Consider the following 14,764-nt stretch of genomic DNA (forward strand, 5'->3'; position numbering starts at 1 on the left):
GCGGGCGCCATACTGCAACCGCTAGCCTTGTATCTTCTCCATGAAAGTTAACTTTATTGCATTACTGCACTTCTCGCGCACATGAAGTCTCTGAAAACTACTAATTTAGGGGTTTTCTATGACGCTGAACAAGTTTCTTGTTGGAGTCATAAATCTATTTCCCATAATGCAAAACTTAGTAAATAATTTAAGTTCATTAGCGAACTAATTAGTAAGTATCGGATATTTTCTGTTGTTTTTCAGCACGGCTAAAGAGGTCCCGAAAAAATTATCTTTTTACCACGAATACACTTATTTTAGGACTTTTTTGTATCTTACGTGAAACACTGTTAATTTTTGCAGGCCCCTGCTGGTTAGTGATCATGTCTGGAATGACAGGGCTCGACAAGCTATTCGTTTGTTAGCAAAGTAGTGTTTTCCTTATATTCCTCAAACGGACTAGTCATGCTCGACCATTATTCGAACCACTTGACAACTTCCCCAAACCACCCAAGTCGCCATTTTCAATCCAAGTATGTTTTGTTACCCATCGAAAACTTTGCGCGGCACACATTTTTTGTGTCAGCACTGTTAAAGAATTGTTATATGGAAGACGATTTAAAGATAAGAGACCTTCAGATCAGACTGTAATTAAAAACGTCCCGAGGGCCGGAGTCCGTGTGTAAGAGGTTTTTGCCAGAATCCTTGCAACCAAGGGTTCCTCATGTTCTTCCTGACAGGTTGATATGTCGTTATGAAGGCTGTCGAACGGCACCATCCTAGGGACATGAATAATTTCGCTGAACTTGTAACAACAATCTTGTGGGAAAAAAGTAGTGAGACTACGTAATTTGGGCGGGATGAGCAAGGCGGCGGAGAACGATATAAAGCCCTACCCTATTGGGAAGAAAAAGTACAAGAAACACACCTTCTGCTTGTACAGTTCTGGTATGACACCAACGTAACTTATTGTTATGCATACAGCTAGTTTGTTTTGTCGTTCTGCATAACTGGAGATACCGGCACCGCTGTGGCTACGTGTCTGACTTTACTGGCAGCCGGTTTGCTTGCCGATATGATTTGGTGATATGATTTTGCGTCCGATGACATAGGCGACCGACTTCTTTCCAACAAAACGCTTATTCCAGAGGAACACCCGTATCACCAAATCATACATGCAGAAAGGCGAACGACATCTTCCAACAAAAATGTCCATCATTTACCACCGGTATCATTACATATACCATATATGTCGAAACGGAACATAGATCGACGTTGGGCTCACACAAATTCCTCGGTCAACTCTCCACGGCGACGTCTTGGGGAGACTGTCTCGAATAATGTGCACCACAAGTATTCGACAGCAGCACCAGCCGTACCGCTAGCAAAGCCAACCTGCACAGCAACAAACCGAAAGGCGCCGAAAAAAGCATTGGCACATTGAACTGGTTAGCTACTTTTTTTTTTAATTATGTGCAACCTTATGCGCGCATATGGGATAACCTGATGCCTTTGTTTAGGCTTTATTTTTGGTTCCTGAGAACCATTCTTGACTTTTTCAATAGTGTCTGAGAGACACCAAGCAAAACGGACAGAGGAAATCCTGCTCCTAAAAGTCGCTTGACCTGGGCTTTATAGCTGTCAAGCATGGCATGGTGACAAGACCTGTAGAGTGCAGCCTGGAGGCATGACGTGGCAATGTTTCGTTTCACAAGTTTAGAATTGGTGGAGTCGTGTGGCAGGATTTTCTTCTTAGATCGCCGGTTATAACGCCAACACACATGTTACCCGGTTAATTGCAGCCGTAAATCCGAAAAGTGCAAGTACTGACCGTATTGGAGTTTGTAGGTGAACTTTAGGCCTGCAGAGCAATGCTTGAAAACGGTCATTACATCATCCACAACTTTTTGCAATGAAAATTTGCCGACAGCCTTCAGGAACACCCGATAATCGTCATCATATATTTATGCCTTGCACACCTTTTGACATAATGCCGTTTCCATGCAGCTATCAAACTTCGTTCAGTAATTGTCGCATAGCACCGGAACAACGCTCGAGCCGATGCAAATGCCCTCTTTCTGCACATAGTGCTTGTCCTGTGCTCTACTCTCGTTTTCCTCGTCTTTTTTGCACGCTGTTCCCAATTTTTTGAAGTCATGAGCCAACTCGCCTGCGTCGCCACCTTAATTCAGTTCCTGTCTTCTACGGCGGGCTCGTTTAATTGTTTTAACGGCTTCAGCAATCAACCCACCATATGTGTTAGCCTCATCGTCCTTACGACGTGTAGTGCCCGCTTCCTCACGTTTTGCATCAACAATGGCCATGCACCACTGGAAGATCACGGAATGTTCGGTTGCCTGCAAACATCCAGCGGCCATTCCTAAAGAATCTGCAGGATATTGCACTCTGAACGCTGGAGATAAGTGAGGTTTCTTTACGACTACCTCAAGCTACTGTGCCTGTGCGGAAACCCAGCAACGATAGGACACCACAAGCATCGACAGCATCTGCAGCTAGTGGCACAGGCGACGGAATGTTCGTGGCAGTGCGTCAGAGTGGGGATTCCTAAAAATATGCGATCAGCCACACCTACCCAGGGTGGGTTGACTATCTTGGGTGAGGTCAAAGTCCCTGAAGAGGTCACAAAGACTCTTTCAAAAGTCCCGAAATACAGTGTTGAACCTCGCATGCAACCACATAAACTTATAGCCTTAGTGCGAGACGTGTCTGCGAAAGTCCCTGCTGCTGCTATATAACTCATGATTGTGATGATAGTTTGACTAAACTTTATTACCATATTATCTGACCTTAGAAATAACCAAATCATATTGTTGCAATAGTACGCCAAATTTGAAGAATTCGTATGTTTAAGAAAAGAGTGAAAGCGTTGCTTTAGCCCCTGTGACATAAACTTAAAAATTGTTCCGCGAGTCGGTAGCAGATTTCAAAGTTCTTTTTTTTTTGTTATCGTGCTTTTGATATTCTTTTATTAATAATTAGTTGCCTTGATTATTTCATGTAGAAAAAAATATACAACTATCTTTCATGTCTGTTTATAGATATTTTCTGTTAGAATGCAACAGAAATGAAAAATTTTGTATGTTAATGTATGTGATCTCAAATATGTCGACATGAATAATTTCTATTTGAAACTTTTGATGACGTTGATATTGATTTTTGTGATTACTATGCTTAGCTAATGTCATTTTGAATATTTTTTTTTTATTTTTGCTTTTTATGCTCACACTGGTCCTGCACACAGTTGACTGCTGTAAAAAAACGCCTGATGGCCTCGACAGAAGGTTTTTTGATGCGAAAAGGTGATGTGGCATCATAACTCGAAAATCCTGCATCGTCGTCGACGACGTGACCGAGCGATAGTACCACAAATGGCCGACGCGCAAAGAGTAAAAACACATTAAAAACGCTCGTATTTACGTCAAATTTCTCACGAAGGTTCCTGTAAACAAAGTAAATGATTGGCTTTGGAAAGAAACTTTAGTAGATTTCAGTCCGGGTGGGAATCGAACTCGGTTCGAACGTGCACGGTGCGAGACCAGCACGCTTCCCCGACGCCACGGCGGCTATAACGTTTTGGCTGACTAAAGGTGTGCCCAGTGCGTGCGTCATTTGCATGTGACGGCGCAGCCAATGGGAAGGAGGTGGCGCCACGTCATGAGTGTATAAAATGAGCGCGCTGCCTTCCACGCCTCACACACCGAATCAGCAGAAAGAACTTTAATGCATTTCGAAAATGTTACATTAAGGGGATTAAAATGCTTCCGAATTAACACACGTGGGAAGTCTTGAGTGTCAGTGCGGTATTTGTTTTTGTGTTCTTTTGCCGCATCCCCTCAAGCACATGCATATCTGGGAATAAAGATTATGATTATTATTAACTCACGCACATTTGTGGTCGTTATATTCATTTGTATTTCTACAATGTGTTCACGGGAGAACCACAAAGCGGTCCGGATCATCCAAAGCACGGATGGCCCAGGGACTAAGTTACAACTAGGACTGTGCGTCAATTTTAATATACTAATTAATCAATTACTAGGTTTCCTACATTCCCATGTATCATAGATTTTTTTTAAAGTCGAAATTACAGTTTTCCTTGCCTTTGTTGAATTTGTGATAAGCGGCAAAATGTACAATTTCTGATTTTAAATAAACTTTTATACGTATTTGAGAACTATCAAACCCCAGCCACACCCAGAAATTATTACTTCAGCCACAGAAGAAACCATGTTCGTTAATGTTTTCCAGCAATATGGAACTTTTTTGATTGTTCGCAATAGTCTCAGCTGCGCTAAACGGACAATCGCATGACGTTGAAGTGGCTGGGGCACACATAACCTTCTCCACTTGTTTTGAGTTGCACATCTCGCCCCTACAGTTTACTTTAGCTCAAATGTTCGTTAAAATTTTGCCTTTGTAGAACCGTATTCGTACATGTCTGCATGATGAAAGCGTTAAATTGTTACTTTTTTTATTTGTCATAATATAACCGTTTAGCTGGTTAAAATTTTAATCGCGATTAAAGCATTGATTGATTCATCGGTAGGGGATTGGATCAAGTGCCCAGACCTAGTCGTAACGTAAGGCAGGAAAACATAAGCAAACGCTCCTGTGTGAATTGACCTTTAGGGTCATGTGCTCTTTTAGACACCCCCTGTAACAAACTTGAAGTCCTCGTAGAAGTGAGTTAAATCATGGTTTCAAATAATAAAGCGTGAAGCACATGTGAGCAAGATTCGCATCGCGTCGCGCCAAGGCTATGACGTGGCCCAATGCCGTGCCGTCCCGCGCGAAGTTTTTTATGGTAACGCTGCTTGGGGGGGGGGGGGGGGGGGGGGGGGGCGGGGCGGAGCGACGCCATGCGACGCGATGCGACGCGGTGCGACGCGATGCGACGCGGTGCGACGCGATGCGACGCGATTTTTTCTCAGATATGTTTCAGGCTTTGGTCTGTTGAAGATGCTATAATAGGTAAAAAAGGAACATAAGAAACCTTATAACAAAAATGCACTTTCTCAGGCCAACATTCTAACATTTTATTGTCTGATAGCGCTGTTATTTAAATCAAAGAAACAAAAGTTAATCAGGAGGAAAACAGCACAATGAGCGTTTGGCTTATCTTTAGCGCACATCGCGGGAAAGCCGTTTATTAGTATACCTTTTTTCTGAGTGCTAGATATGAGCTACGATGACTGGCTTTTTGTGTCTCACCGTGACGCCCAGTTACTCTGTTTTAGACTTCCCGTGAGTTACCTACGAATAAAGTAAGATTGTAACATTTAGAAAGTGGAGACACGTAAGGGACGATACGGACAGGACAATCTTTCAACTTCAACAACATTTATTTTCGTCTTCAAGCTCAAAGCCTGCCCGCTCGGTGGGAGTACGGGAAAGGGAAATCTTGGGGTAAGGAGAAGAATCGGAGGAAGTGAGAAGGTTCTCAAATGAGGAAGAGAGAGGAGAGAAGGGGGACTCGACTGGACGTGCGGGATAACGGAATGTAAGGAAAGGCCGCTTCTGTTGGTGACCTTGTCACCTTGCTTAGTCTGTGAGCGCTCGGCTTCCGTTGTGGGCCTCAGAAAGATAATCTCCTTCCTTGAGAGCGAAATGGAAGGGGTGCTTATGTTTAGCGAGCTTGTCGCCATCCGATAGGCCTCAATTATTTCTTTCCCGACTCGCTCACTTTGGCCTCCCATGGCCGTCGTGCCACGAAATTAGGAGCGCAGCCGGGACATTTCCTCCTGTGAATGACGATCGGGTGCTGAGAATTTGAAGCAGCCCTTTTGGCGTCCATTTGATGTTCTCGGAGTCGGACGTTGAGGCATCGCCCCGTTTGCCCGTTGTACCTGGCCCCGCAGGACAAGGGGGATCGCGTACACTTTCTCAGTAATGCAGGCGGTGAACTTGCTTGCGTGGTCTTCGGTGCAGCAGGGTTGTGGGGGTAACTCTCTGTTGACGGCCCTAAACAAGTCGCCAAGTCTCGATTTGCACGTGAAAAATACTTTTGCGTCGTATTTTGAGGCGAGAGCTTTTAGGCGGTAAGATGTTCTGTGGATGTATGGAATACAGCCTGGTCTTTTGGTGACGGGCAAAGTCTCGGCGTTTGGCCTGGCCCGGGGGTTTGTAGCCAATTTATGCGAGGTAGCCAAAATCAAATCTGCAGGGTAGCCTGCCCTCCGAAGCCGTGCGCACTGTTGGCTTAGGCTGGCCTCCCGTTGGTGGGCGCAGGACTTTGTGCACACCGCGGACAGCAGACACCTGACTATGCCGGATTTTACGTTTTTTGAGTGTGCGCTTGAGAATGGAAGCACCGGCTTGCTTGTACGCTGTTGGAAAGAGCAGCACACTCCTTTTTCGGAAGGTTGGAGGCGAACCTCCAGGAACTGCAGTTCGCCTTCCGTGGCGTCTTCCCTCTTGAATGTTAGGTGCCCAGGCGAAGCGCTGAATGCCTCGATGATAGCCTCCGGAGTTGCGTGGTTATGGTGAATGACGAGATAATCATCGACGTACCTGAACACTTCGCAGTCCAGGGATTTATTTTGCAGATGTCGCTAGATGCCTCGGTCCACCACGGAGAAATAGATCTCGCTGAGACTCGGCCGCGGCGCCAGACACGATCCGATGCAGACTCCAGCCTTTTGGATGAACACCTCCCCGTTGTGATCGACCAGTGTTGACCGGAGGAAAGGCTGGACAAGTTCCAGGAACGCCTGCGATGATACACCGCAGTTTTTCTCGAAGGCGAGAATCCCGTGCTCCTTGATGGCGTCGGCGACGCAGTGCACAAGGAACGGGACATTCAGGCTATAATACATGTCCGCCACGTCCATAGAGAACATCGAGATGGGCTGTGTCGCCTCGTGGAGGCGGCTGATCACAGATACTAGCGCCTGTGAGCTTTGAATCCTGAATTGCTGAGGTGGTGTGAGGGTCGAGAGGTGGTTTTGGATGTACAGTCTCCGGCGATATGAAAGACCCACTGGGAGCGCGTGCCCGAGGCGGTGGCTGGCGGGGGCGTTGCGAACGCTCCGGGCAGTTCCGTTCTGCTTCGAGGGGAGGACGCTCACTCGGGGCTCAGCTAAAGCGCGCGCTTATCAGTTTGTGCTGAGCCCCGAGTGAGCGTCCTCCCCTCGAAGCAGAATGGAATTGCCCGGAGCGCTCGTAGCGCCCCCGCCAGCCACTGCCTCGGCCACGCGCTCCCAGTGGGTCTTTCATATCGCCGGAGACTGTACCTGGCGAGATGCTTCTGCCAGCAGCCGTTTTCCGGAACTATGGATCTTAGGGGAATTTCAGGCTAGTGGGTTTTCGCTGAGAAGAATACTGAAAGCTACTGTTCGGAAGGGGAGCACACTGAACTCTTTAGCTTCTGCAGGTTATGTTTCCCAGAAAGCTATTTCACCTTGGCTCGGAGCCCACCCGATGGTCGTCTTCCCAGTTTGACGAAATTCTTGTTTAGGGCAGTGGAGACTTTTTCCTCAAGGTTCCCCGTTCAAGAACAACAAACTTCCGTGTCTTGTCTGCCTGCAGAACAGTGAGGTTCTTTTCTCTCAATTCCTTCATGGCGGACCGAGTGACGCCGGATCCAGATGGGCGAGGTGCCAACCGGCTGCAGACAGCTTGGACAGCAGCTCTTAGGAACTGCTGTTTCATCTTGTTCTGGTATCCTTGCCGCGACGTGACGTGCAGCAGCGAGCTGGTCCACCCTTGAAAAGTGCCCGTCAGGAGCCCACTTGGGTCCCTTGAACAGGAGGTTCATGGTACTGGTTGACAACTCCGTGTCCGAGAGTATCGTTGGGGGACTGTACAGCGCACGGCAGTTCTCTGCTCGCGCGGGGTTGATGGATTGGATCACCTTGGGACAGAATGATTCGTTGAGGCGGTCCGCCTCGTGTAGCAGGAAGATGTATCCAGGGTTCCTCCCGTATGTAGGCCCGAGTACTCTGCTCATGATCGCGGGGAAGGTGGATCTGATGAAGTGCAACTCCTGTGACACCACTTTCCGGGCAATCTGCATGATTCGATGATTGGACGACCAGTTGTTCGACTGGAATCCCTGAAGTTGAGAAATCATCGGATGGGCCAGGTTTTTCCGCAAACACATTCCAAAGGTACGGAGGCGTAGTTGCAGGAGGGCCCGCCGGGAGACGAGCAAAGCCGCCTGCCTGAAGGCTGCGGGTTTGAAGTCGGGCGGTAGGCTGTTAGCTTAAAGACGAGACATAGACATGAAGCTCACGATGAGATTTAAACTTGTACTATTTGAAGTGCTTTTCACGTGCAGATCGAGACTCGGCAACATGTGTAGGGCCGTCAACAGAGAGGGACCCCCACAACCCAGCTGTACCAAAAAACACGAGAGGAAGTTCATCGCCTGCACGACGGAGAAAGTGTTCGCGATACCCCTGTCCTGCGGGGCCAGGTACATCGGGCAAACGGGGCGATGCCTCCCTCAACGACCCACTCCCAGGACATCAAATCGACGCCGAAAGAGCTGCTTCAGATTCGCAGCACCTGATCGTCATTCACAGGAGTAAATGTCCAGGCTGCGCTTCTAATTTCGCCGACACGACGGCCATGGGAGGCCACTACGAGCGAGTCGGGGGAGAAATAATTAAGGCTTATCGGATGGCGACAAGCCCGCTTTTTTTCCATTTTGCTCTCAAGAAAGGAGATTATCTTTCTGAGGCCCACAATGAAAGCCGAGCGCTGACAGACTAGGCAAGGCGACATGGTCACGAACAGAAGCGGCCTTTTTTTCATTCTGTTATCCCGCACGTCAAGTCGAGTCTCCCTTCCCTCCTCTCTCTTCCTCATTTGACAACCTCCTCACTTCGTCCGCTTCCACTCCTTCCCCAAGATTTCCCTTTCCCGTACTCCCACCGAGCGGGAGGGCTTTGAGCTTGAAGCCGAAAAAAAATGTTGTTGAAGTTGAACAATTTTCCTGTCTATCGTCCCTTATGCGTCTCCACTTTCTAAATGTTTAAAAAGCACCAACACGCTCAAATAGTACAAGGTTGAAAGCTGAAGAATCCCTGCACGGTGGCGGACAGAATGGAACCGGCGCGGTTGGAAAGCTGGAACCTTAAAAAAAAGTAGGTTTATTTATGTTGGAGTTAAGGGAAGTAAAATCCACTTCCTCGTCGCTATCATATGTAGTACAAGCCTTGTACATTTCGTGGTTTCGGAACATGTCGGCAGCATGTTCCGAAACACGGCGGCAGCATGTAAAGAAAGATGGCGTCGAACGACGGGTTCGATTAGTTTGTTGGTGTTTGTGAAAAGCATGGCGGATGCTTGAAGTCGCTGCATTCTCAACAAACACCGTCAAAGTTGACAGTCCGATGGTGCTCCTATTTACGTCAATGAAAGAAAAATAAATCACAATATCAGACTGTCAACATTGTCGCTGTTGGTGCAAGAAGGCGACGACTTCAAACTTGCACCATTCATTTTACACACACCGTCGAATTTTCGTTCGACGGTACATTATTTTCTTGCCGGAACGATGGGACAATCCCCAGCTCTCGGCGAAGTGGCGTATTACGGGGATTACCAATCATTCTTGACTTGGCGCACGTTACTTCGAAACGCAGTAATGTTCCAAGCAGCACAGATTTGGCCAATCATTGGCCGATGCCTGGCAACGGTCATTTGGCCAGTGCCCAGACAATGGCCACCCATTGACCGATGAATCGACTGTCTCTGGCCATTGGCCAATGGCCGCTGGCCATTAGCTATCGACCTAGCATCAGCCGATGAATGGCCACTCTTTGGCCATCGGCCAAAATGCCATCGCCAGCCAATGGCGAATGCTTGGCCAAAATCCGTGCAGCTTGGGATCTGCTTATTTCTGTGTAGAAACCCTTTGTACAAATACACCGTAAGTAATTTGATGTTAGATGTTAAGGCAGTGGAATGTTAAACTACCTTAAGGAGGCGCGTTGTGTCTCCGACGTGTGTGAGAAATTTAGCACGCCGGCACGATGCTCATCTAGATCGAAACGGGTGGCGGCGTGGTTAGAGTCGATGCTTCTTGGGCTTTGCAGTGCAAGTTTTCTCTTCGCGTTATTCTCCTGACGTGTTTAGGTTTTGAAGCCAAATGTGCTAATGAACATGCGCTTGCCTCTTTCAGCAGTTTGAAGTACAATGGCTTTGCCAGAGTGAACACACGCGATTTCTTACGGCCTTCTTTTTCACGGGGAGTACTTGCCCTCTGCGGCGGCAGCTCCAACGGGTCGCGGTAACCCTTAATTCCTTCTGACAGCCACCTCCTTCTCAACGTGTTGTCCTTTTTACTCTGGGGTTGAGATGGATAAGTTCCTAAAGTAGTTCGACTTACAGATCATGAGGTGGGCTGTCTGCAGGGACTTATGCAGAACACCTCTTCGTCCCCTCAGGAAACGAGTTTGAATCGGCAAGAATTTAATTATCCCAAGTCAAAACTTATTTTAATCGGCTCACTACAGTTACTTCAAGCAAGTATAATAGCCCACATTTTTCATCGCATTGGTCGGGGAACAGTTGTTCAGGATGGCTCAGACGGTGTTTGGCATGGTAGTGTGGTCGTACCCCCACGTGGCTAAACAAGTTTCATTGTTCCTTGGCGAGAGTGAAGGCCACAAGGAAAACCGCTCTCTAGCCCGGTCATAGAAGAACACGGCAGGCCTCACTGAACACCTCGCTTGATTTTATTTCGCAGCACTGTTTGCGGAAACTCCTAAAACGGAAAAGAAGTGTGAGGAAACTTCGGGAGTTGTGAACTTGGGCCGGCTTGCTAGAACAACGTTTCAGCTGAGTCTGGGTGAAAGAAAGCAGTGCCATAGCCTCCTCTGTACTTATAAAGCCTGAAAGTTCGACGACGAAGCCATAGAGTGCCCGGTCGCAAACTTCTCGTGCGAGGATCTGGTAGCACAGAACATTTCTTGGAAGACTTGGTCGTCAGCGCAAAGCGTTTGCAGTGGCGATGACCAGAAACATGGTCTTTAAACCCGACAAGAAATGAAGCGTTAGCGCGAGGAACGCGAGGAGCAAGAGCGGACATTCCATCAATCGGGAGAAGTGTGTTTTGGCGTCTCGCCGCAGCGGGTCGCCGTCACCTGGGTCTCCTTAGGGTCCCTGCATGTCTGTCTGTCTCAGGGTGAAGACAATTATTGTTGCCCTGTATGTGCCAGCGCGTGATGTTCTCGCGCAATCAGTGCGTGTCTTGGGCGGTAAAATGGCGTCGATTTAATACCTAAAGGTACGCTGTCGAGCTGAGTGACACCGGATAGCGCGCACTTTAAAATGCATAAAAAACAATTGAGCGGAAAAATGGCTGAAATGTCACCACTCAAGCAAAAGCACGTGTGTATAAAGCCTTCCCCCCCCCCACACACACACACACACTCTGGGTCTCCTCTCATCTGTCGTCTGCCGCTCTACCTTTTCAATTTCGACGGCCGCGTCTAGTGGCGATCTGCCAGGTTTTGTTAGTATAAAGGAGCCTATGAGAGTGCAAAAGGTAGGGCGGACGATCTTTTTGAGACGCGGCTTGAGTCCCGCTCAGCTCGAGCGCTGCTTTGGCATTGTTTTTTTGCCCCCACACTCAGCTGAGACGCCGTTTCTAGCAAGTCGGCCCTGGCTGCTTATCATTGATTGCTGAGTACAAGAGCCATGGTTGGTGTAAACTGTAAAGCGCAAAGTGGAAGCTCGAAGTCGTTGCATTATTAAGCCTGCACCACGAAAGTTGATCGTCTGACATTACTCTTATTTCAAGGATAGAAATAAAAATTAATCCAAAGAAAAATGACCCAGGGAGGTTTTCGCCCATGGGCAACGCTTTTGATAGCGACCTTGATTTGAAAGAAGTTTATTAGACCCTTTTCCTGAGCCTCAGCCCCGATGGCTGACTGCTTGTTGCTTTACCGTGAGGCCCAGTCCCTGCTGTTGCGGACTAAAGTATACCACGCTCAGAGTATAGACGATTGGAAATATGTCGTCCACGTCGGTGCTCTATGCGTGCATGCCCGTGCATTATGCGCGTGAAGTCAACTTTGCCAGGCTTGTGATTGCACGGGCTTGCCATCATGAACGGCGCCTATAGATGCCCTGCTTGTAAACGTGTAATAGCATGATCGGCTCGAGTATCGTGCACCATCATCTTCGTTCCCAGCTCCGACGAAAAATAGAAATGAGAGGCGCTATCAAGCGGCTCCGGTGCAGCGTCAGACTTGGCTACTGCGCAACGGAGGCGCACAGCTGGACACGCGGTGGCTCCAGTGCGTCTGTCGCGGCTATGACGTCACTCCTCTGGAATGCGCAGACCGGCGAGGCGCGCGCGGCGGCGGCGGATCGCGGCGGCGACGGCGGCTCCGGCGCGCCATCTGTGCGCCGTGTGACATCACTGCTCCTCGCGCATGCGCAGGACGGCTCTCCAGGAGCCACGCGAAACTGCTCAACCTCGGCCAGTGTAGCTCACGCTACAAAAAGGAATTATATAGACCACGGCCAAAAAGCATGACGATAATAACTGACGTATTCAGACGAGAGCGAAGCGCACAACGCAATTTGTTCTGCGTGTCACTCGCGATCTCAGGTTATAACACTTCTCATTGCGTGATTGAAACTGACGTGAACGCAGAAACGCAGCGTACCACTTACCGTGCCCAGCCTGCTATTAAAAATAGAGATTATGGTCGTTTTAACTTTCCCGTATGATTACCATCCTGTAATTGGAGAAGTGTGGTTGCGTGTTTTCTAGTTTGCTTTAATTTTCCTGTTTTTAGTTGAGAGTCAAGGCTTGCCCGGTGCTGTGTTTTTACTTCCTCGTAATTACCAGCTACCCCAGTTCTCGACTCCCGGTAAGCACCTCTTGCCTTCAGCAGAATCGCAGAATCCCAATGGGAAACGAAGCGTCTCCGGAGGCCGTACGAGAGCAACTACGTCATTGCCCAGTGTTGCTTCACTAGCTCACCCACGCCGGCATTGCTCTCGCGTTTTTCGGGCCGCTAATCCAGCTGGTAGAAAATTTTTAATGTTGGTTTTAATCGGGGATGCGGAGTCAGGTTTGACGCGATATTTTGGGTAGGACCGTCTTTTGGCCCCCTGAAGCGATATCGGCCATTTTTTTAGGGTCGAATTCTTGAGTGGAGTTGCTCTTTAAGTTCCTATAAAAGCGATCCTGAAAAATCTTCTATTTCAGGTGGATGTGCCGAAATATTCGTATCCTCGTGAATGCATGTTTGTGAGGCGAAGAAAATATTGCAGTATTTTTTTTTAATAAAAAAAAAAGAAACAGAATATTTTATGTCATACGCGTTTTATCCCAACACCTAATAACAGCAGTCTTCTGGCAGCGGAGCGTTCTGAAAATTAAACAAATCAAAGAAAAGCTCTGTTTAACGTTTGTATAAACACGAAAAATGGCCTCGTTTTTTTTAACATGGGCCGTGACAGTCCGGGATAAAAGTGACCACTTTTCCAGTCACTTGTTTTTACCAAACGTATTTTTCGTACATAATTTTCTTATCAATAAAAAAACTGGTTTGGGATGTTGAGTAATTCTAAGACGAATTGTTCGCTTTCTCATTTTCCTTTCTTCATACCCTGTCGGCAGTCGGAATATTTTATTTTTTGTTGCTGCTCTAGATTTTTTTTTTGAAATATTCGCAAATGAAAGTTTGCATATAGCCAAACGTGCTCACCAATATCTAGATGATGTCCACTACACGGTGAACTAAAAAACGGCGAACTAAATGGAACAATTCTTGAATTCCGTTTTGAATTTCCTGGCTCATTACAGTTTTTTGAAGCACTTGGAGAAAATGAACATTTGTACACAATAACGCGCACCTACCAGAAAAACCTCAGAACTGTGCAGGAACTAAAGTTTAATGCGTCAAGGCTAATCAAACGGAAGCTAGCGAGACTTGAGCAAAATTGTGAACGGTGCTTAAGTCGGACGGAAAACAAAGTTAGCATTTGGCGATTCCTGTAAACGCAAAAAAAAAAAAAACATTGGTCGCTGCATAGGTTTAATATGCGCCATAAATTTCCGCACAAGTACCTGTGGGTGGCACTACGTGGCACAAGAAATGAGAGGGGGGGTTCACGCTTCGCCGAGTGGCGCGAGAGAGCTGTGTGAACGGCCCGTGGCACAGAGCACGCGAGCTCGGCCGCTGTCCAGAGCGATGAACGAAGACTATGGAATCACGGCTGCCGGAGTGGCGTCCATCAACGTTTCAATGAGACAAGAGCCCGAAATAAAAAAAAAAATAAAAAAAAATCTTCTGTTTCGGTAAAGAGGCAAACGAGCAAACAAGCAGATAAGAAAGAAGGCGCGTGCGCACTGCGCGACTCTCTACGGTGTTATCTGCGTGACGTCACTTCCGTGACCAAGTTTTCATAACTTCGACCACCCAGCTTTGCACCCCCTTCCAAGCGCGGAGAAGGACGTTGTCCTACGTCGAAACTGAACGGGTTAATTTCCATCAATTAAGATATAAATATGAGATCCAGCGATAAGATCAAACAGCTAAGGTGAAATAGGACTATTAGTGATTTCCGGGGACCATTGGAGGCTCTGTTGCTTAGACAAAGCGGCCCTTTCTCCTGTCATCTTGATGACCTGAAAAGAAAGCGATCTGTTCTGACCACCGCAATATTTATAACCAATTCACGTCATGATACTACTACTAATAATATCCAATTCAATGTTTTCGGAAGGTACTCAGTCTGATACATATTTGTGCATTTTATTAATTTCAACTTCAAGAATCCCGTTGGCGAG

This window comes from Ixodes scapularis, unplaced genomic scaffold (assembly GCF_016920785.2).
Source record: "Ixodes scapularis isolate PalLabHiFi unplaced genomic scaffold, ASM1692078v2 PGA_scaffold2__306_contigs__length_199485367, whole genome shotgun sequence".
In the NCBI taxonomy this organism is placed as follows: domain Eukaryota; kingdom Metazoa; phylum Arthropoda; class Arachnida; order Ixodida; family Ixodidae; genus Ixodes; species Ixodes scapularis.